Genomic DNA, 24,749 nt, shown 5'->3' on the forward strand with positions numbered 1-24,749 from the left:
AATAATCAATAAACAATTTATAATAAGGATAGAAAAGAGTTTTATTGGAGGCAAACTGGAGACTTTAACATGGGAGGCACAGATTCAAGAAACAGTTGAATTATGATCCACCAAACTACAAAATGGGGGAGGCTTATAAAAGTACAGACTGAAAAATTACATAAGTTGTTTGTCAAGAGTTATAACTGGAGCTGGCAAGAAGAGTACTTGGGACTTCCCTGGCGGTCCAGTGGTTGGGACTCCATGCTTCCACTGCAGGGGGCGCGGTTGGGGAACTGGGATCCTGCATGCAGCATGGCATGACCAAAAAATTAAAAAAAAAATTTTTTTTTAATTAAAAAAAAGAGAATTAAAGTGTTCTGTACAAAAAAAAGAAGGAGAAATAAGAGTGCTTGTTAAGCAAGAATTTGTTGGGGTCTGAAATGGTTGCATAGTTACAAGATAAACCTTGGGACCATAAGGTTGCAGCTGGCAGCTGCTAGCAGATATTGTTTTGAGAATGGCTGGTGGTGTCCTTGAGTGCGATAAAGTTCAGAAAATTCAAGTTCTCGGTGATGCAGGAACATGTCTGAAACTACATCCCCATTGGCCACCCTGCTCCATTTTGAATGCTTGAACCACAGTTACTCCATTTTGATTTTTTTTTAAACATCTTTATTGGAGTATAATTGCTTTACAATGGTGTGTTAGTTTCTGCTTTGTAACAAAGTGAATCAGTTCTACATATACATATGTTCCCATATCTCTTCCCTCTTGCATCTCCCTCCCTCCCACCCTCCCTATCCCACCCCTCTAGGTGGTCACAGAGCACCGAGCTGATCTCCCTGTGCTATGCGGTTGCTTCCCACTAGCTATCTATTTTACGTTTGGTAACGTATATATGTCCATGCCACTCTCTCACTTTGTCACAGCTTACCCTTCCCCCTCCCCATATCCTCAAGTCCATTCTCTAGTAGGTCTGTGTCTTTATTCCCGTCTTACCACTAGGTTCTTCATGACCACTTTTTTTTCCCTTAGATTCCATATATATGTGTTAGCATACTGTATTTGTTTTTCTCTTTCTGACTTACTTCACTCTGTATGACAGACTCTAACTCCATCCACCTCACTACAAATAACTCCATTTCGTTTCTTTTTATGGCTGAGTAATATTCCATTGTATATATGTGCCACATCTTCTTTATCCATTCATCCGATGATGGACACTTAGGTTGCTTCCATGTCCTGGCTATTGTAAATAGAGCTGCAATGAACATTTTGGTACATGACTCTTTTTGAATTATGGTTTTCTCAGGGTATATGCCCAGTAGTGGGATTGCTGGGTCGTATGGTAGTTCTATTTTTAGTTTTTTAAGGAACCTCCATACTGTTCTCCATAGTGGCTGTATCAATTTACATTCCCACCAACAGTGCAAGAGGGTTCCCTTTTCTCCACACCCTCTCCAGCATTTATTGTTTGCAGATTTTCTGATGATGGCCATTCTGACCGGTGTGAGGTGATACCTCAATGTAGTTTTGATTTGCATTTCTCTAATGATTAGTGATGTTGAGCATTCTTTCATGTGTTTGTTAGCAATTTGTATATCTTCTTTGGAGAAATGTCTATTTAGGTCTTCTGCCCATTTTTGGATTGGGTTGTTTGTTTTTTTGTTATTGAGCTGCATGAGCTGCTTGTAAATCTTGGAGATTAATCCTTTGTCAGTTGCTTCATTTGCAAATATTTTCTCTCATTCTGAGGGTTGTCTTTTGGTCTTGTTTATGGTTTCCTTTGCTGTGCAAAAGCTTTTAAGTTTCATTAGGTCCCATTTGTCTATTTGTGTTTTTATTTCCATTTCTCTAGGAGCTGGGTCAAAAAGGATCTTGCTGTGATGTATGTCATAGAGTGTTCTGCCTATGTTTTCCTCTAAGAGTTTGATAGTGTCTGGCCTTACATTTAGGTCTTTAATCCATTTTGAGTTTATTTTTGTGTATGGTGTTAGGGAATGTTCTAATTTCATACTTTTACATGTACCTGTCCAGTTTTCCCATCACCACTTATTGAAGAGGCTGTCTTTTCTCCACTGTATATGCTTGCCTCCTTTATCAAAGATAAGGTGACCATAGGTGTGTGGGTTTATCTCTGGGCTTTCTTTCCTGTTCCATTGATCTATATTTCTGTTTCTGTGCCAGTACCATACTGTCTTGATTACTGTAGCTTTGTAGTATAGTCAGGAACAAGACAAGGTTGCCCACTCTCACCACTATTATTCAACATAGTTTTGGAAGTTTTAGACACAGCAATCAGAGAAGAAAAAGAAATAAAAGGGATCCAAATCAGAAAAGAAGAAGTAAAGCTGTCACTGTTTGCAGATGACATGATACTATACATAGAGAATCCTAAAGATGCTACCAGAAAACTACTAGAGCTAATCAATGAATTTGTTAAAGTAGCAGGATACAAAATTAATGCACAGAAATCTCTTGCATTCCTCTACACTAATGATGAAAAATATGAAAGTGAAATTAAGAAAACACTCCCATTTACCATTGCAACAAAAAGAATAAAATATCTAGGAATAAACCTACCTAAGGAGACAAAAGACCTGTATGCAGAAAATTATAAAACGCTGCTGAAAGAAATTAAAGATGATACAAATAGATGGAGAGATATACCATGTTCTTGGATTGGAAGAATCAACGTTGTGAAAATGACTCTACTACCCAAAGCAATCTACTGATTCAATGCAATCCCTATCAAACTACCACTGGCATTTTTCACAGAACTAGAACAAAATATTTCACAATTTGTATGGAAACACAAAAGACCCCGAATAGCCAAAGCAATCTTGAGAACGTAAAATGGAGCTGGAGGAATCAGGTTCCATTTTGATTTTTAAATGCATTCTTTTTTTTTTTAATGGTTGAAGCAGATGTACAATGCACATTTGACAGGCCATAAAACAAGCTGTTCTAGCTAGCATAAAGTTCAAGCCAAATCATGTATAAGGCAGAATAACTTTGCCATACCTCAATATGTGAAAATTTCTTCCATCAACACTATCCTGTCGTCTAGTAAGTGTGCAATAGAATTATGTCTAAAAAACAATGTACATATCTTAATTTAAAGATACTTTCTTGATAAAAAATGCTAAGCGTCATCTGAACCTTCAATGAGCCATAATATTTTTTGCTGGTGGTGTGTCTTACCCACTGATCACCACTTGATCAGTAGTTGATGGCTACTGGCTGATCAAGGTGGTGGTTGCTGAAGGTTGGGTGACTGTAGCAATTTCTTAAGATAAGACAAAAATGTGCCCTCAGCCCGGGGGGAAATGGAAAGCATTCTCCACCTGTGGCTCTCACCTTTGTGTAATCTGTCTCTTCTATGGGACTGTCATTGGAGTCTACTTCAACCCCACATCCACACACACCCAGAGGGACATGGCAGCCACAGTGATATACACCATGGTCACCCCCATGCTGAACCCCTTCATCTACAGCCTGTGGAACTGAGATCTGAAGGGTGCCCTCAGGAAACTTTTATCAGGAACCACTTTGCTAAGACTCTTTGAACACTCTCTTTAGACCCAATTGATTTTGAAATAAACTGATGTTTCCCAATGTGAAAAAAAAAAAAAAAAGACAACAATGAAGTTTGTCCCATCAGTTGACTCTTCCTTTCACTTGAACACTTAGAAGCCATTGTAGGGTTATTAACTGGCCTAATTTTACTATTGTTGTGTCTCAGAGAATAGGCCCTTAGAGAGGAAGAGAGGGGAATAGCTAGTCAGTAAAGCAGTCGGAACACGCACATTTATTAAGTTCACCATCTTATATGGGTGCAGTTTGTGGTGCCCCAAAACAATTACAATAGTAACATCAAAGATCACTGATCTCAGATCACATAACAAATACAATAATAATGAAAAATATTGAAATATTGTGATAATTACCAAAATGTGACACAGAGACACTAAGTAAGCAAATGCTGTTGGAAAAATGGCATCAAATAGACTTGCTTGAAGGTTACCACCAACCTTCAATTTGCAAAAAACACAGTATCTGCAAAGCTCAGTAAAGCAAAGCACAATAAAAATGAGGTATGCCTGTATTTCTTTGGCCTGGTTTTGTTACTTTTTAAAATGTGCTATTATACATAGATAAGTAAAAATACCAAAAGTTCTAACAATATATATTTGCATAATTTTATTTCATATAAAAAATAACTTGAATAAAATGAAGTATGGAAAGAAAAGAGCAGTGTAAACTATCTCTAAACTGTTTTATTTTATAATCATTTTAAGTCAGTACCAAAATAACGTTAATAATATTGGTGACACCTTTCAGTGAGCAGGTTTTGCTCAACTGTACCAAGTATGTTGTTTTAAAAAAAAAAAGCAACTTTTTCTTTTCTCAGTAACAACTAATTTCTTAGAAACAAATCAGAATAAATGGATTTATACCTAATACTTGAATCTATTATGGTTTATAATCTTAATCAAGAGGTTCTTATTTTAATCACTTCAAATACAAATGAATATTCTCAATACTACTACAAATTAATTAATTATAGTCAAGTGTTTGGATCTGTTATGAAATTAAAGCTCTATAAATTCTTGTTTTGTAAATAAGTGAGAGAATTAAAGTAATACTATAGTTTCATTTTCTCTTTTAGCAATACCTTCAAAATAAAATTTCATACAAGCCTAGCTTTGCCTTTGCATAGGGAACTCTTGCTTTGCCAAATGATTGGAATCAGGGCTTTGTACAGTGTATTTATTATTAATAGGTCTAGGAAAGCATGTCCCAAAGTGTGGTACATAAAATACTGGCCAGAAGAGAAATTCTAGGACAAAGGTTTTCATTGATTAGTTTAATTAGGATTAAAATATATAAATCCCTTTTTGAAATTATTACCTATTAGCTTATTAAAAGATCTATGAAGTCCTGCAATACTGAAACCTATTTTCCTTTGTTTAATTCATTGTTTCTCTAATTTATTTGACCATTAAACATTACCCTGGAATAATAAACACACCAGATTTTATAGAGTTTCCTAGAATTCATGCTGGGAAATGCAGGCCTCACTCATTCAGTAAGTGCTTAGTTCTTAGGGGTATTGGTAGGTATTACTGAAATATGTTTGGAATTCCCTTTCTCTCCTCTCCACTGTTCCTCTGGTACCGTATAGTGGTCTCTCAGTACCTGACTGGATGACTAGTGAACTTATCTGAAAACCAGTTGTGCTGGTATATTGCTGAACAAATCTTATTGTATAAATGCTTCACAGCTAACATAGCAAGTCAATGCATTTTTATGCATGGCACAGTATTTGAAAAATGTTTATTTTCTCCTACCCTCACCTCCTCTGTCTCCAATACTTAGACTCAACCAAATTATAATTGTAAGCACCTCAGGAATTCTGACAGCCTTAAAAAGCTGTTTTGGAACCAGCAAACTTTTAAATTCCCATATATTCTACCACTTGAATGACTGGTTGGTCTATGAAAAATGAAGAATGCCTATTTAAACAAATGACATTAATTTCTAGCTGCTTTAGTTAATTTAAAAGTAATGCTAAGATTAGGTCAACTTGAGAACATCTCAATTTTAAGTTTGTTATTCTTATCAAAGGATATTAGCAATATAGCATCTTACAAACTTTCAAGCTACAACAGGCTTATACAGTGAATTAATGTCATAACTTCAAATTACTGAGAACCGTTGATGTGTTTCTCTAAACTTGTTTACTCAATGTATTATTTTAAATTAAACTACCAAAATGAAGGAATTACTTTTCTACTATTTTATCAGTTTCCTCTAATCATTCTAATTTTTATTGTGCTATTTTGTCAGTCTTCCAAAAATCAAATTCCTGTTAATGGAACATTTGCTGCACTTTGTTTTTCTCTGTTTACATTAATGAAAAGCTGTGAGGACACTGTGAAAAGCAAGTGAATACATCTCTTTTCCAAAAACTATCACACCAAAATCTTCATCTGAAACTGTCCATTTTATTATCTTAGCAATAACCTTTAAATCAGTTGAGTTCTCTTTCAATGAAAATGTGTCAAAAATTTTGATTCAGTTTAAAGCAACCCTTGGTTTACATCTCCTTTTTGGAATAGCTCTGTATTTACATGGTCATTCCTAAATTTCTTATATATAGATGACACCTTCTATGGTTAGTCTTTTATTACTAACTAAATCAACATTTAACATTTTAAAATATAACAAATATTAAAAGCAAAATGAATTTTCCTTTTATGTTTGACCCTTGAATTTTTCCTAAAGTTTATAAAATTTCACCTTCTGCTTACATTTCTCTCAAGAAAGAGTTAATATTTTGAAGCATTGAAGAGACATGTTAATGAAATAGTGAAGTATGAAATACTACCAGTATTATAAGGCAAAATACACTTTACCTAGTTTTATGTTCTTAAGATACATAAAGAAAACTTCTTTAATCATTCTGGCACATTTCTTACTTTATTTTCAGATCACATAAAATGCTTTCCCTATTAGCCAAGGAAGTGTCTATGTTCGCATCTCCAAAAATACCTAGGCCTCTTAGTATATACAGACCTAAAGCAGATCATTCCAATAAATATTCAAGAGCAAGCCTGGTAGGATTTTCAAGAACACAGGTGTTGAAACTAACTAATTAGAACGGAGATTTTGTAAGAATTTGCTCGGGAAGTTAAGAGTTATGAAATAAAAGATGATTAGGACTATAGGGAAACTTGTAGGTAATTCTGTAATTCTGTCATTCAACAAAAAGGGCTGTGATCTCTCTCTAGTTATTGTTCATTCTTCCTAACAAATGAAATTAACTCTTAACTAAACCTAGTTCATGGCAAAATTATCTAGACATGTTAGCCTAGTATTCAGCCACCTCATTTGGAATCACACAATTCAGATGCTCGTGATATGCTCTGGAACTCTTGGGATCTTCAAGTTGAAAACACGTGAACAACAGATTTGGGCAGTTGAAACTATAGGATGCAGAAGCTCTGGGTATGATTCCTTGGCAAATATGAAGATGTATCGTTACAACCACATGCAATACCTCAAATTTAATACCTAGGGTTGTTTGATTCTCTCGTTTGCAATCAACAAAAACTTGTTGAATTATCCTAAGTAATCAGAAGTTGTTGTAAGAATAAATATTGTGGTGCATTCGTATTAGGTAATCTTTTCAGTTCCTTTTCTCTGAAAATTACCAACCTTTAACACTGGAGTCACTTCCACAGTCCTTGTTCTGTTATGTAATTCTGCTTCCCTAGGCATTATAATAGAATATCTGAAAAAAAAAAAAAAAAAAGCTGGGCTAATCAAATATTTTTTTCTTACAAATTAGTAATTTTAAACTAAATGATAGAGTTTGAGTTCATGGGAGCTGAGTTACATTGATGGCAACACGTTAAGAGAATTTTCATAAAATCTTGATTTTTCATGTCTGGTGACCCAACTATTATTTGGATTGGAATCAATGATAGGCCCAAGTATTTCACAATAAATTCATATTCTTACATAAGTTATTTGTAACCAAAAGAATCTTAACTTACATATATGAACATTCAAATCCATAAAACACTGAACAGTTAGAGTTGAACAGCATGGACTGAGAAAAGTCAGATACATGGATAAATCTGGAATTTATGGTAACGCTTACCCTAAAATTTTCACTCCATGGGCCATCGCTGAAGATGCTCAGCTAAACTTTTTAGTCCTTCTTTGTATCATTCTATGTCAACCTTTCTCAATCTCTACTGTATATTTTTTTCCCTCTGTCTAATAGTATCTGCTGAAACAGGATTTCAGCCTGCTTGGAACATTGACTTGTTACAACTCTTCATAGTCCTGACTCTCTACCTTATGACTTCTTAGCTTCCAATCTCATTGTTAAAAATGTTTTTATTTTAATAATTTTAGTTTAATTTCTAAGAAGGAAAATTACCTTCTCTTGTATAGGTTGCCACAGATTGATGGACAGCAATATGTGGAATGAATATCCTTAAGTTAGTTGATGATCATTTGTTTATTCAACTAAAAGATCTCAGAGTTTATATGGTTCACACATTTCACCATTCCAGGTCCGTCTAGTGCAATGACAAAGAATTACTAACTTTAGAAGCTTTAGAATTAGGAGTTTAACTTAAAGGAAAATCATTCAAAAGCTAAAAATAATTTTGTTTTAAAATAGAATAGCAGCATAGCTCTGTCCTTGACATTAGAGTTATAATAATATCTGGAATTGTCAGATGCCACAATTTTAATTTAACCATTAAATATTACACATCATCATGGGGACCTAAGAGTGGGCAATTTTATAGACAAATGATCCTTGTAGATGGTTTACAATGGCTTTTTATCCTGCATTTCTAAGCCTGTTGTCATCAAAAAATTAAAGTCACCAGATGGCTTCTACTTGTCTAGATATAATGTCTACATTATAGACAAAAACGGGGAAGGGAAGTATAGGAGGACTTACCTTCGTGAGACTTTGTCTTTTTATTTGGGAAGAGAAGCCTTTCCCATCCAAATTTCAGATTTGCTAAATACACTCATAAAACATATCTGAGTGTCACTGCAGGTGACATTATTGAAGAAATAATTTGAGTCCACTTAAAAATATTTAAGGTATAAATTATTCAGATTCCTCATTTCTTTTTTTTCTGAGATAATCACTTTTAACACACTTCACAATTGATTGGACTAAAACCAACACCTAACACAAGGATGAATTATTATTATTATTATTATTTTTTAAGGATGAATTATTTTAAGTGAATAATTTGTGATGATATGACACTGTATGAAGTATTACACTATGAAAGAGAAGTGAGTCCAAATGAAACATACTTTTTGTACAACATGTATTAATTGTACAGCTAGATGAAAAACTACATTGATACCAACTCATATTCATTTTATCACTGTTAATTTTAATTCTAATGACTCAAATTCTTATTTAATACCCTCCCCAGAATTATTTCTATCATTCTCCTTATAAATTTCAAATTCTTATCAACAATGGGACACTGATATTTGAATATTACCTTCTTACTCCCAAACTCATTCTACGAGGCCACCATCACCCTGATACCAAAACCAGACAAAGATGTTACAAAAAAAGAAAACTACAGGCCAATATCACGGATGAACATAGATGCAAAAATCCTCAACAAAATACTAGCAAACAGAATCCAGCAGCACATTAAAAGGATCATACACCATGATCAAGTGGGGTTTATCCCAGGAATGCAAGGATTCTTCAATATACACAAATCAATGTGATACACCGTATTAACAAATTGAAGGATAAAAACCATATGGTAATCTCAATAGATGCAGAAAAAGCTTTCAACAAAATTCAACACCCGTTTATGATAAAAACTCTCCAGAAAGTAGGCATAGAGTGAACTTACCTCAACATAATAAAGGCCATATATGACAAACCCACTGCCAACATCGTTCTTAATGGTGAAAAACTGAAACCATTTCCACTAAGATCAGGAAAAAAACAAGGTTGCCCATTCTCACCACTATTATTCAACATAGTTTTGGAAGTTTTAGCCACAGCAATCAGAGAAGAAAAAGAGGTAAAAGGAATCCAAACTGGAAAAGAAGAAGTAAAACTGTCACTGTCTGCAGATGACATGATACTATACATAGAGAATCCTAAGGATGCTACCAGAAAACTACTAGATCTAATCAATGCATGTGGTAAAGTAGCTGGATACGAAATTAATGCACAGAAATCTCTTGCATTCCTATACACTAATGATGAAAAATCTGAAAGAGAAATTAAGGAAACATTCCCATTTACCATTGCAACAAAAAGAATAAATTACCTACAAATAAACCTATCTAAGGAGACAAAAGACCTGTATGCAGAAAATGATAAGACACTGATGAAAAAAATTAAAGATGATACAAACAGTTGGAGAGATATACCATGTTCTCGGGTTGGAAGAATCAACATTGGGAAAATGACTATACTACCCAAAGCACAATGCAATCCCTATCAAACTACCAATGGCATTTTTCACAGAACTAGAACAAAAAATGTCACAATTTGTATGGAAACACAAAAGACCCTGAATAGCCAAAACAATCTTGAGAATGAAAAATGGAGCTGGAGGAATCAGGCTCCCTGATTTCAGACTCTACTACAAAGCTACAGTAATCAAGACAGTATTGTACTGGCACAAAAACAGAAGTATCGATCAATGGAACAGGATAGAAAGCCCAGAGATAAACCTACGCACATATGGTCACCTTATCTTTGATAAAGGAGGCAAGAATATACAATGGAGAAAAGACAGCCTCTTCAATAAGTGGTGCTGGGAAAACTGGACAGCTACATGTAAAAGAATGAAATTAGAACACTCCCTAACTCCATACACAAAAATAAACTCCAAATGGATTATAGACTTAAATGTAAGGCCAGACACTATAAAACTCTTAGAGGAAAACATAGGCAGAAAACTCTATGACATACATCACAGCAAGATCCTTTTTGACCCACGTCCTAGAGAAATGGAAATAAAAACAAAAATAAACAAATGGGACCTAATGAATCTTAAAAGCTTTTGCACAGCAAAGGAAACTATAAACAAGACGAAAAGACAACCTTCAGAATGGGAGAAAATATTTGCAAACGAAGAAACTGACAAAGGATTAATCTCCAAAATATACAAGCAGCTCAAGCAGCTCAATATCAAAAAAACAAAAACCCAACCCAAAAATGGGCAGAAGACCTAAATAGACATTTCTCCAAAGAAGATATACAGATTGCCAACAAACACATGAAAGAATGCTCAACATCACTAATCATTAGAGAAATGCAACTCCAAACTACAATGAGGTATCACCTCACACCAGTCAGAATGGCCATCATCAAAAAATCTACAAACAATAAATGCTGGAGGGCTTCCCTGGTGGCGCAGTGGTTGAGAATCCGCCTGCTAATGCAGAGGACACAGGTTCGAGCCCTTGTCTGGGAGGATCCCACATGCCGCGGAGCGGCTGGGCCCGTGAGCCACAACTACTGAGCCTGCGCGTCTGGAGCCTGTGCTCCGCAACAAGAGAGGCCACGATAGTGAGAGGCCCACGCACCGTGGTGAAGAGTGGCCCCTGCTTGCCGCAACTAGAGAAAGCCCTAGCACAGAAACGAAGACCCAACATAGCAATCAATCAATCAATAAAAAAAAAAAATGCTGGAGAAGGTGTGGAGAAAAGGGAACCCTCTTGCACTGTTGGTGGGAATGTAAATTGATACAGCCACTATGAAGAACAGTATGGAAGTTCCCTAAAAAACTAAAAGTAGAACTACCATATGACCCAGCAATCCCAGTACTGAGCATATACCCTGAGAAAACCATAATTCAAAAAGCATCATGTACCAGAATGTTCATTGCAGCACTATTTACAATAACCAGGACATGGAAGCAACCTAAGTGTCCATTGACAGATGAATGGATAAAGAAGATGTGACACATATATACAATGGTATATTACTCAGCCATAAAAAGAAACGAAATTGAGTTATTTGTAGTGAGGTTGATAGGCCTAGAGTCTGTCCTACAGAGTGAAGTAAGTCAGAAAGAGAAAAACAAATACCATATGCTGAAACATATATATGGAATCTAAAAAAAAAAAAAAAAAAAAAGGTTTTGAAGAACTTAGGGGCAGGACAGGAATAAAGACACAGACGTAGAGAATGGACTTGAGGACACGGGGAGGGGGAAGGGTAAGCTGGGGTGAAGTGAGAGGGTGGCATGGACACATATACGCTACCAAATGTAAAATAGATAGCTAGTGGGAAGCAGCTGCATAGCACAGGGAGAGCAGTTCGTGCTTTGTGACCACCTAGAGGGGTGGGATAGGGAGGGTGGGAGGGAGACGCAAGAGGGAGGGTATATGGTGATATATATATATACTAATAGCTGATTCACTTTGTTATAAAGCAGAAACTAACACACCATTGTAAAGCAATAAAGATTAAAAAAAAAAAAAAAAGGGAAGGGAACAAGTCTTCATGAAGTGCTAGAATTAGGGTGTTACTCCAAAGCTGTTCACTTGCTGAACTTCCTAGATTTTGATACCCTGGTAATGGATGCCTGTGCATTTTTTTTCTTCATTCCTTTTTTTTTCAATTGAAGTATAGTTGATTTACAGGTGTACAACATAATGATTTGATAGCTTCATAGATTATACTCCCTTTAAAGTTATTATAAAATATTTGTTATATTCCCTGTGCAGTACATTCCATCCTTGTGTAATATGCTATACCTAGTAGTTTGTAGATCTTAATCCCCTTCCTTTACCTTGCCCCTCCCCCACCCACCTGTGCATTATTTTTAACCAATCACATATCTTGTTCAACATTCGTTTTGCAAGTCAGAATTTATTTTTACCATTTCTTATGTTAAGTAACAAATTCTCTAGTGCAGATTTAGACAACAAATTGAATGGCTTGCTGGAGCGATGGCTGAAGTGTGGGCCTTTGATTAAAGTCTTTCAAATGCTAATTAACTACCCTTGAATTGTAAACAACTGATTCTGGTACTTCAAATTTAAACACTTCCTAAAGTGTTGATTGAAGTTAATATCAGCAAAACATTAACATCCTGTCTCTATAATTTATAATTATAATTTATAATTTTTATCTATTTTTATTTTGATTCTTTTTCCTTTCTTTTAGGTTCCTCTTTAGATTTGCAGTTCACATAAGAAAAAAAGTAGAGTGCATAAAACTTTCTGGTCAGAAATGTATCCTCCTATGGGTCACCTTTAAACATATATTTAGTAGCAATCACATGGTTCTGATGTCTCCCTTGATCCAAATCTGTTTTCTCCATGAAAGCATCCAAAGAGTCTACCTGTAGGATAATAGATGGCTTTTTCCTTCCCTGTATTTTCCAAATTTTCAATAGTTATTTTATCTAGTCAGCTGCTTCATTGTATTTAAATGACACTAACCTGGGGGTAGTAATAGAATCATATTAACATTTTTAAAAATTTCCCTTTGGATTCTCCCCTCTTTGCAAGAATTTCAACTCCCCTAAGTTTCTCCCTGATAGTTTTTATTCTCTTTAGGATAGTGTCTCTTGTTTGCTCACCAAATTTTGATCTTGGTTATCCCCTTCTGTGTCTGTGGTTTTTCACACTCCTGCTCTATTTTCATGTGGTGTCTACTGCCAAAGCTATCAAGACTGGCACCAAAGGCATCACCATTCATGTTGAAGACACCAATATCTGATGTCTATTTTCTATCCTAAATGGAGGTTGGTCTGAATGGACATTATGCACTGCACCTGCAGCTCAAACATTGCTCTTCTGTTTCAAAAGACATAAGTAGTGCTTTCAATGTCTTATGTAAAATATAAAGCAACTGACTCTAGAGTTTTTTTCTTTCATTGCAGCTTTTTCTCCCTGGAGCTAAGACATAAGTTCATGGATGTGAGGCACAGAATAATCTAATGAGAGCCTACAGCTTTACCTCAGATCAGTTTTCTTCTGATACTGATGCAATGTCTTTAAACCAAACTTATACTTCTTTACTCTTTTATTTTAGGCTGATTTTTTTCTCCAAAGGGATTTCTTTGTTCTTGAATAGACAGACGTCCTGGGAGATTAATTTTCCTAGTGCCGCTTACCCCTGCACAACCCCTTTCACAATAGGTTAGAAAAAGGGACAAGTCCAAGTTTTATTCTGAGCTGTTTGGGGATATGTATAGCACCCGTCAGTAAAAGGACTTCTTAAGCTCCATAGAGTACAATTATTTATTATTGGTTGGCTGGTTTGGTTTGGTTTGGTTTTCCCCCCAGGCAGATATAACAACAGTTAGAAAAAAAAAAAAAAAAAAGTACCTATTTCTCCATCACTGGGAGTTCTTGATCCGAGGTAGACTAAAGGGAACACCAGACCTCCTATGGTGCACTACAAACAGAAAGGACTAAAGAACTTCACACTCAAGGAAGCAAAAGACACCTTTCTGAAGGTGCCACTAGCAAATAAACAAGTTAATCTCAAAACTGCAAAGACAATTTGAGTTTACATGTATACTTTATTTTGTATTTTAATTATATATAGCTATGATAAATTTTATACTTTATCTTCAACACTTTCATATTTTTAGATATGAACACATAGTACAAAGTTAGCATAAATAATGAAATTTGATAGGTTTAATGAGTTAGTAAAACTATTTTAGTTTAGCAATCTGCAAAAACTTAGCTTCATGGTAAAGATACCATGGATCCAACCAAAGTACTTGTATGGAATTGATAGCCTGTTACCCTACTATATAGCAGATAAAGGCTATTCTGTGCCCCTAAATTATCTAAACTATTCTACTAATGTTGAAAGAAAAAATTAACCTAATCAGTGATTTTGTGGATGATTTACTTTTGGGTGATCATATTCTACTTTGGCATTCTCCAGTTACTCCATTTTACCTTTTAAAGTAGTCATTCATGAAAGGAAAAAAATACATATTTTATTTTTATTTTTTTTTTTTTTTTTAGTTGTTTTGTTTGTTTTTTTATACTGCAGGTTCTTATTAGGCATCAGTTTTATACACATCAGTGTATACATGTCAATCCCAATCGCCCAATTCAGCACACCACCATCCCCACCCCACCGCAGTTTTCCCCCCTTGGTGTCCATATGTCCATTCTCTACATCTGTGTCTCAACTTCTGCCCTGCAAACTGGCTCATCTGTACCATTTTTCTAGGTTCCGCATACATGCATTAATATACGATATTTGTTTTTCTCTTTCTGACTTACTTCACTCTGTATGACAGTCTCTAGATCCATCCACGTCTCAACAAATGACTCAATTTCGTTCCTTTTTATGGCTGAGTAATATTCCATTGTATATATGTACCACATCTTCTTTATCCATTCGTCTGTTGATGGGCATTTAGGTTGCTTCCATGACCTGGCTATTGTAAATAGTGCTGCAATGAACATTCGGGTGCATGTGTCTTTTTGAATTACGGTTTTCTCTGGGTATATGCCCAGTAGTGGGATTGCTGGGTCATATGGTAATTCTATTTTTAGTTTTTTAAGGAACCTCCATATTGTTCTCCATAGTGGCTGTATCAATTTACATTCCCACCAACAGTGCAAGAGGGTTCCCTTTTCACCACACCCTCTCCAGCATTTGTTGTTTGTAGATTTTCTGATGATGCCCATTCTAACAGGAGTGAGGTGATACCTCATTGTAGTTTTGATTTGCATTTCTCTAATAATTAGTGATGTTGAGCATCTTTTCATGTGCTTCGTGGCCATCTGTATGTCTTCTTTGGAGAAATGTCTATTTAGGTCTTCTGCCCATTTTTGGATTGGGGTGTTTGTTTCTTTGATATTGAGCTGAATGAGCTGTTTATATATTTTGGAGATTAATCCTTTGTCCGTTGATTCATTTGCAAATATTTTCTCCCATTCTGAGGGTTGTCTTTTCGTCTTGTTTATGGTTTCCTTTGCTGTGCAAAAGCTTTGAAGTTTCATTAGGTCCCATTTGTTTATTTTTGTTTTTATTTCCATTACTCTAGGAGGTGGATCAAAAAAGATCTTGCTGTGATTTATGTCAAAGAGTGTTCTTCCTATGTTTTCCTCTAAGAGTTTTATAGTGTCCACTCTTATATTTAGGTCTCTAATCCATTTTGAGTTTATTTTTGTGTATGGTGTTAGGGAGTATTCTAATTTCATTCTTTTACATGTAGCTGTCCAGTTTTCCCAGCACCACTTATTGAAGAGACTGTCTTTTCTCCATTGTATATCTTTGCCTCCTTTGTCATAGATTAGTTGACCATAGGTGCGTGGGTTAATCTCTGGGCTTTCTATCTTGTTCCATTGATCTATGTTTCTGTTTTTGTGCCAGTACCATATTGTCTTGATTACTGTAGCTTTGTAGTATAGTCTGAAGTCAGGGAGTCTGATTCCTCCAGCTCCATTTTTTTGCCTCAAGACTGCTTTGCCTATTCGGGGTCTTTTGTGTCTCCATACAAATTTTAAGATGATTTGTTCTAGCTCCGTAAAAAATGCCATTGGTAATTTGATAGGGATTGCATTGAATCTGTAGATTGCTTTGGGTAGTATACTCATTTTCACAATGTTGATTCTTCCAATCCAAGAACATGGTATATCTCTCCATCTGTTGGTATCATCTTTAATTTCTTTCATCAGTGTCTTATAGTTTTCTGCATACAGGTCTTTTGTCTCCCTAGGTAGGTTTATTCCTAGGTATTTTATTCTTTTTGTTGCAATGGTAAATGGGAGTGTTTCCATAATTTCTCTTTCAGATTTTTCATCATTAGTGTATAGGAATGCAAGAGATTTCTGTGCATTAATTTTGTATCCTGCAACTTTACCATATTCATTAATTAGCTCTAGCAGTTTTCTGGTGGCAGTTTTAGGATTCTCTATGTATAGTATCATGTCATCCGCAAACAGTGACAGTTTTACTTCTTCTTTTCCAATTTGTATTCCTTTTATTTCTTTTTCTTCTCTGATTGCCGTGGCTAGGACTTCCAAAACTATGTTGAATAATAGTGGTGAGAGTGGACATCCTTGTCTCGTTCCTGATCTTAGAGGAAATGCTTTCAGTTTTTCACCATTGAGAATGATGTTTGCTGTGGGTTTGTCATATATGGCCTTTATTATGTTGAGGTAGGTTCCCTCTATGCCCACTTTCTGGAGAGTTTTTATCAGAAATGGGTGTTGAATTTTGTCAAAAGCTTTTTCTGCATCTATTGAGATGATCATATGGTTTTTATTCTTCAATTTGTTAATATGGTGTATCACATTGATTGATTTGCGTATATTGAAGAATCCTTGCATCCCTGGGATAAATCCCACTTGATCGTGGTGTATGATCCTTTTAATGTGTTGTTGGATTCTGTTTGCTAGTATTTTGTTGAGGATTTTTGCATCTATATTCATCAGTGATATTGGTCTGTAATTTTCTTTTTTTGTAGTGTCTTTGTCTGGTTTTGGTATCAGGGTGATGGTGGCCTCATAGAATGAGTTTGGGAGTGTTCCTTCCTCTGCAATTTTTTGGAAGAGTTTGAGAAGGATGGGTGTTAGCTCTTCTCTAAATGTTTGATAGAATTCACCTGTGAAGCCATCTGGTCCTGGACTTTTGTTTGTTGGAAGATTTTTAATCACAGTTTCAATTTCATTACTTGTGATTGGTCTGTTCATATTTTCTATTTCTTCCTGGTTCAGTCTTGGAAGGTTATACCTTTCTAAGAATTTGTCCATTTCTTCCAGGTTGTCCATTTTATTGGCATAAAGTTGCTTGTAGTAGTCTCTTAGGATGCTTTGTATTTCTGCAGTGTCTGTTGTAACTTCTCCTTTTTCATTTCTGATTTTATTGATTTGAGTCCTCTCCCTCTTTTTCTTGATGAGTCTGGCTAATGGTTTATCAATTTTGTTTATCTTCTCAAAGAACCAACTTTTAGTTTTATTGATCTTTGCTATTGTTTTCTTTGTTTCTATTTCATTTATTTCTGCTCTGATCTTTATGATTTCTTTCCTTCTGCTAACTTTGGGTTTTGTTTGTTCTTCTTTCTCTAGTTTCTTTAAGTGTAAGGTTAGATTGTTTACTTGAGCTTTTTCTTGTTTCTTTAGGTAGGCTTGTATAGCTATAAACTTCCCTCTTAGAACTGCTTTTGCTGCATCCCATAGGTTTTGGGTCGTCATGTTTTCATTGTCATTTGTCTCTAGGTATTTTTTGATTTCCTCTTTGATTTCTTCAGTGATCTCTTGGTTATTTAGTAACGTATTGTTTAGCCTCCATGTGTTTGTCCTTTTTACGTTTTTTTCCCTGTAATTCATTTCTAATCTCATAGCGTTGTGGTCAGAAAAGATGCTTGATATGATTTCAATTTTCTTAAATTTACTGAGGCTTGATTTGTGACCCAAGATGTGATCTATCTTGGAGAATGTTCCGTGCGCACTTGAGAAGAACGTGTAATCTGCTGTTTTTGGATGGAATGTCCGATATATATCAATTAAATCTATCTGGTCTATTGTGTCATTTAAAGCTTCTGTTTCCTTATTTATTTTCATTTTGGATGATCTGTCCATTGGTGTAAGTGAGGTGTTAAAGTCCCCCACTATTATTGTGTTACTGTCGATTTCCTCTTTTATAGCTGTTAGCAGTTGCCTTATGTATTGAGGTGCTCCTATGTTGGGTGCATATATATTTATAATTGTTATATCTTCTTCTTGGATTGATCCCTGGATCATTATGTAGTGTCCTTCCTTGTCTCTTGTAACATTCTTTAATTTAAAGTCTATTTTATCTGATATGAGTATAGCTACTCCAGCTTTCTTTTGATTTCCATTTGCATGGAATATCTTTTTCCATCCCCTCACTTTCAGTCTGTATGTGTCCCTAGGTCTAAAGTGGGTCTCTTGTAGACAGCATATATATGGGTCTTGTTTTTGTATCCATTCAGCCAGTCTATGTCTTTTGGTTGGGGCATTTAATCCATTCACGTTTAAGGTAATTATCGATATGTATGTTCCTATGACCATTTTCTTAATTGTTTTGTGTTTGTTTTTGTAGGTCCTTTTCTTCTCTTGTGTTTCCCACTTAGAGAAGTTCCTTTAGCATTTGTTGTAGAGCTGGTTTGGTGGTGCTGAATTCTCTTAGCTTTTGCTTGTCTGTAAAGCTTTTGATTTCTCCATCAAATCTAAATGAGATCCTTGCCGGGTAGAGTAATCTTGGTTGTAGGTTCTTCCCTTTCATCACTTTAAGTATATCATGCCACTCCCTTCTGGCTTGCAGAGTTTCTGCTGAGAAATCAGCTGTTAACCTTATGGGAGTTCCCTTGTATGTTATTTGTCGTTTTTCCCTTGCTGCTTTCAATAACTTTTCTTTGTCTTTAATTTTTGCCACTTTGATTACTATGTGTCTCGGCGTGTTTCTCCTTGGGTTTATCCTGTATGGGACTCTCTGCGCTTCCTGGACTTGGGTGGCTATTTCCTTTCCCATGTTAGGGAAGTTTTCGACTATAATCTCTTCAAATATTTTCTCTGGTCCTTTCTCTCTCTCTTCTCCTTCTGGGACCCCTATAATGCGAATGTTGTTGCGTTTAATGTTATCCCAGAGGTCTCTTAGGCTGTCTTCATTTCTTTTCATTCTTTTTTCTTTAGTCTGTTCCGCAGCAGTGAATTCCATCATTCTGTCTTCCAGGTCACTTATCCGTTCTTCTGCCTCAGTTATTCTGCTATTGATTCCTTCTAGTGTAGTTTTCATTTCAGTTATTGTATTGGTCATCTCTGTTTGTTTGTTCTTTAATTCTTCTAGGTCTTTGTTAATCATTTCTTGCATCTTCTCAATCTTTGCCTCCATTCTTATTCCGAGGTCCTGGATCATCTTCACTATCATTATTCTGAATTCTTTTTCTGGAAGGTTGCCTATCTCCACTTCATTTAGTTGTTTTTCTGGGGATTTTTCTTGTTCCTTCATCTGGTACATAGCCTTCTGCCTTTTCATCTTCTCTATCTTTCTGTAACTGTGGTTTTTGGTCCACAGGCTGCAGGATTATAGTTTTTCTTGCTTCTGTTGTCTGCCCTCTGGTGGTTGAGGCTATCTAAGAGGCTTGATGGGAGGCTCTGGTGGTGGGTAGAGCTGACTGTTGCTGTGGCGGTCAGAGCTCAGTAAAACCTTAATCCACTTGACTGTTGATGGGTGGGGCTGGGTTCCCTCCCTGTTGCTGTGGCGGGTCAGAGCTCAGTAAAACCTTAATCCACTTGACTGTTGATGGGTGGGGCTGGGTTCCCTCCCTGTTGGCTGTTTTGCCTGAGGCAACCCAACACTGGAGCCTACCCGTGCTCTTTGGTGGGGTTAATGGCAGACTCTGGGAGGGCTCACGCCAAGGAGAACTTCCCAGAACCTCTGCTGCCAGTGTCCTTATCCCCACGGTGAAACAGAGCCACCACTCGCCTCTGCAGGAGACCCCCCAACACCAGCAGGTAGGTCTGGTTCAGTCTCCCCCAGGCTCACTGCTCCTTCCCCTGGGTCCTGATGCACACATTACTTTGTGTGTGCCCTCCAAGAGTGGGATCTCTGTTTCCCCCAGTCCCGTCAAAGTCCTGCAATCCAATTCCCACTAGGCTTCAAAGTCTGATTCTCTAGGAATTCCTCCTCCCGTTGCCTGACCCCCAGGTTGGGAAGCCTGACGTGGGGCTCAGAACCTTTACTCCAGTGGGTGGACTTCTGTGGTATAAGTGTTCGCCAGTCTGTGAGTCACCCACCCAGCAGTTACGGGGTTTGATTTTACTCTGCTTGCGCCCCTCCTACCGTCTCACTGTGGCTTCTCCTCTGTCCTTGGACGTGGGGTATCCTCCTTGGTGAAGTCCAGGGTCTTCCTGTCAATGATGGTCCAGCAGTCAGTTGTGATTCTGGTGCTCTCGCAAGAGGGAGTGACAGCACGTCCTTCTACTCCGCCATCTTGGTTAATCTCACATATTTTATTTTTTTATAAACATTTTTTTAATCTTTTTTTCTAAATTTTTTAAATTTTTGGCTGCATTGGGCCTTCGTTGCTACACGCAGGCTTTCTCTAGTTGCAGCAAGCAGGAGCTACTCTTCGTTGTGGTGTGCAGGCTTCTCGCTGTGGTGGCTTCTCTTGTTGCGGAGCATGGGCTCTAGGCGCGCAGGCTTCAGTAGTTGTGGCACGAGGGTTCAGTAGTTGTGGCACGTGGGCTCTAGGGCACACGGGCTTCAGTAGTTGTGGTGTGTGGGCTCAATAGTTGTGGCTCATGGGCTCTAGAGCACAGGCTTAGTAGTTGCGGTGCATGGGCTTAGTTGCTCCACGGCATGTGGCATCTTCCCAGACCAGGGATCAAACCCATGTCCCCTACATTGGCAGGCGGATTCTTAACCACTGCACCACCAGGGAAGTCCCCATATTTTAAAATATATATTATATATAAGTATATATATAATATTTTTAAAACTAAAAATATACCCCTAGAAACCAGTTCTGTTGGTTTTCCTTCCCCATCTTTGAACAATGTCCTAGACAAAATCTATAGCTATCCATTCACTTGTGGGTATTAGAACTTTTTGTCAGATATTAAAAATCTTTGTCCAGTTTAATACAGGCCTTCCTTGGAGATATTGTGGGCTTGGTTCCAGACCAGTGCATTAAAGTTTGAGAATATTGCAATAAAGTGAGTCACATGAATTTTTTGGTTTCCCAGTGCATATAAACATTATGTTTACACTATACTGTAGTCTATTAAGTGTACAATAGCATTATGTTTTAAAAAGCAATGTATATACCTTAATTTATAAATACCTTATTGCTAAAAAGTGCTAACCATCATCTGAGCCTTCAGTGAGACATAATCTTTTTGCTGGTGGAGAGTCTTGCCTCTGTGTCGATGGCTGCTGACTGATCAGGTGGTGGTTGCTGAAGGTTGAGGTGGCTGTGGCCATTTCTTAAAATGGGACAACAATGAAGTTTGCCACATTGACTGACTCTTCCTTTCATGAATGCGAATGATTTCTCAGTAGCATGCGATGATTTTGATGGCACTTTACTTTCACAACTTCTTTCAAAATTGGAGTCAGTCCTCTCAAAACTTGCTGCTGCTTCAGTCAAAATCCTTTGATGTCATTTCAACAATCTTCACAGCATCTTCACCAGGAGTAGATTTCATCTCAAAAAACCACTTTCTTTGCTCATCCATAAGAAGCAACTCCTCATTAGTTAATATTTTATCATGAGATCATAGCAATTCAGTCCCATCTGCAGGTTCCACTTCCAGTTCTAGTTCTCTTGCTATTTCCACCATATCTACAGTTACTTCTTCCACTGAAGTCTGGAACCCCTCAAAGTCAACCATGAAGTCTGGAATCAACTTCTTCCAAACTCCTGTTAATGTTGATATTTTGACCTCTTCCCTTAAATCACAAATGTTCTTAATGGCATCTAGAATGGTGAATCCTTTCCAAAAGGTTTTCAATTTACCTTGCCCAGATCCATCAGACGAATCACTATCTGTGGCAGCTATAGTCTTACAAAATGAATTTCTTAAAGAATAAGATTCGAAAGTCTAAATTATTCCTTGATCCATGAGCTGGAGAATGAACGTTATGTTAGCAGGCATGAAATATAGAATTGAAGAGAGTTAGGGCCTTGCTCTAGAATAGGTGTTGGCTTAAGCAAATGTGGCTGGTTTGATCTTCTATCCAGACCAATAAAACTCTGTCCATATCAGAAATGAGGCTGTTTTGCTTTCTTATTCATGCGTTCTCCAGAATAGGACTTTTAATTTCCTTCAAGAACCTTTTCTTCACAGTCACAAGTTGGCTAATTGGTGATAGAGGCCTAGCTTTCAGCCGGTCTCAGCTTTTGACACACCTTCCTCACTAAGTTAAATAATTTTTAGCTTTTGATTTAAAGTGAGAGAAGTGCGACAAGAGAAGGAGCCAGATTTGATGTTAACTAATACAGGCAGGCCTCATTTTATTGCCCTTTGCTTTATTGCACTTTGTAGATACTGTGTTTTTTACAAACTGAAGGTCTGTGGCAACTCTGCCTCAAGCCAAGTCTATCGGTGCCATTTTTCCAACAGCATTGCTCATTTCATGTCTGTCACATTTTGGTAATTCTTGCAGTATTTCAAACTTCTTCCTTATTATTATATTTGTAACAGTAATCTGTGATTAGTGATCTTTTATGTTACTATTGTAATTGTTTTGGGGTGCCACGAACCACGTCCATACAAAGTGGTGAATTTAATTGATTAATGTTATGTGGGTTCTGACTGCTCCACCGACCAGCCACTCCCAATCTCTCTTCTCCTCAGGCCTTCTCATCCCTTGAGACACAACAACATTGAAATTGGGCCAATTAAGAACCCTACAATGGCCTCTAAGTGTTCAAGTGAAAGGAAGAGTCGCACATCTATATAATAATATTATTTTTATATTATAATATTGAATTGGCTAATTCCTGGTTAAAGACAACCAATATTTTATATATACTCATATGTATTCATTACCACATATATTTTAATCGATATTGACAATTAACACTTTTATGAGGGTCACATGTGAAAAGAATAATTAGAATGTCAAATTTGACCTGAAGAGTAAGTTTCTTTTTACTTCCTTCAGTATCAGCTCTGAGACTATCAACACAACACAAAACTGTTGGTCACTATGTTTGGTCAAATTATTCAATTTATTAAACAATATAAATTAGTACATTTATGGAAAACCTAAATAGAGCTTATTTGTAATTAATTTGGCATATACACATTATATAATAAATTTTATCAGGTACTACTTTTGTTTCCTAGAGCCGATTTAATAAAATACCAAACACTGGGTGGCTTAAAACAACAGAAATGTATTGTCATAGTTCTGGAGACTAGAAGTCTGAAATCAAGGTGTCGGCAGGCAGGGCCATGTTCCCTCTGAAACCTGTAGGGAATCCTTTCTTGCCTCTTTCTAGCTTCTAGTGGTTTGCCAGCAATGATTGGCATCCTTTGGCTTGTAGATGCATCACTCCAATCCTCCACCTTCACATCCAGGTTGTCACTGTGTCTTCCCATTGTCTTCCCCTGTGCGTTTCTGTCTCTGTGTTTAAATTTTTCCTTTTTATAAGGACATCAGTCATATTGAATTGGAGCCCACCCTAATGACCTCATTTTAACTTGATTACCACTGTAAAAACATCGAACTTACAGAAGCAGAGTAAAAAGGTGATTCACCTTAAATGTACACAATGTTATATGTCAATTATATCTCAGTAAAACTGGAAAAAATCTATTTCCATATAAGGTAACATTCTGAACTACTAGGAATTAGGACTCCAACATATCTTTTTAGGGGGGGACACAACTCAACTCATAATGTGTACATTAGTTTTATTAAAATTATTTGGCAAGATAATGGTAACAAAGGTGATAAATCTAAGTCTGTGGATTTGCAATAAAAAATTAAATGCTAATGAATATATTTATAACCCAAAATTTCTCATAAAGAACTTACTCTGTCATTGCATAAACTGGAACTTCTAGTGCAATTTTTATTGGAATTGTATCATCTTCTGGACTTAATTTGAAAAAATTGATAACTTTTTTATGTTAAAAATCCCATGCATGAACACAGTATTGTTCTGCATATACCCAAGTACTATTTTTGTATTAAAATTATCTTTCAAAATGGTCTTGGCCATTTCTTGTTTAATTAATTTCTAGAAAACTTGTACTTCTGCTATAATTGGTTATGAGGCTTATAAATTTATATAGATTATTAACACATGTCCATAAACATCTTCCTCTCCCTCCATCCCCTTTCTGTTTCTCTCCACATGTGTTCACATGCACACACACATATACATCTACATATTTTGAAGAAATTATAGAGGACATTATGACTGCACTGGGAATTGAAGTAAGGACGGGCATTAAGGAACAAATAACAAAACAAGAAAATGACTTTGCATGGCCTTTGATGTTGGTTTGCCAGTAAATGAAGGGTGTGATTAATTGAACCTTATTCACTAAAGGGCAAATAATTCAATTGTTAAATCAATGTCTCTTTATAATTTTGACAACTTTTAGATGCTAAGAACAATTTTTATATCCAATGTGGTAACAAATGCAGTGAAAAAATAAGTTTCCTCTGACTAATTATAGTTAGTCATTATCTCTGACTAACACGTTGAGATAGTCCTTTAAGGTGATACCACCAATAAATAATAGCAGTAAAACTG

At 36.4% G+C, this 24,749-nt stretch overlaps 1 protein-coding gene and 1 pseudogene across 7 annotated transcripts in view; one reads left to right on the forward strand and one right to left on the reverse strand.

Moving 5' to 3' along the window:
* Positions 1-24,749, forward strand: part of GULP1 (GULP PTB domain containing engulfment adaptor 1) — an 812,392-nt gene that overhangs the window by 463,275 nt on the left and 324,368 nt on the right. The gene's annotated exons all lie outside the window — the stretch shown is intronic.
* LOC132368791 (tigger transposable element-derived protein 1-like) overlaps positions 21,350-24,749 on the reverse strand; it is a 426,013-nt pseudogene continuing 422,613 nt past the window's right edge.

This window comes from Balaenoptera ricei, chromosome 7 (genome assembly GCF_028023285.1).
Source record: "Balaenoptera ricei isolate mBalRic1 chromosome 7, mBalRic1.hap2, whole genome shotgun sequence".
In the NCBI taxonomy this organism is placed as follows: Eukaryota; Metazoa; Chordata; class Mammalia; order Artiodactyla; family Balaenopteridae; genus Balaenoptera; species Balaenoptera ricei.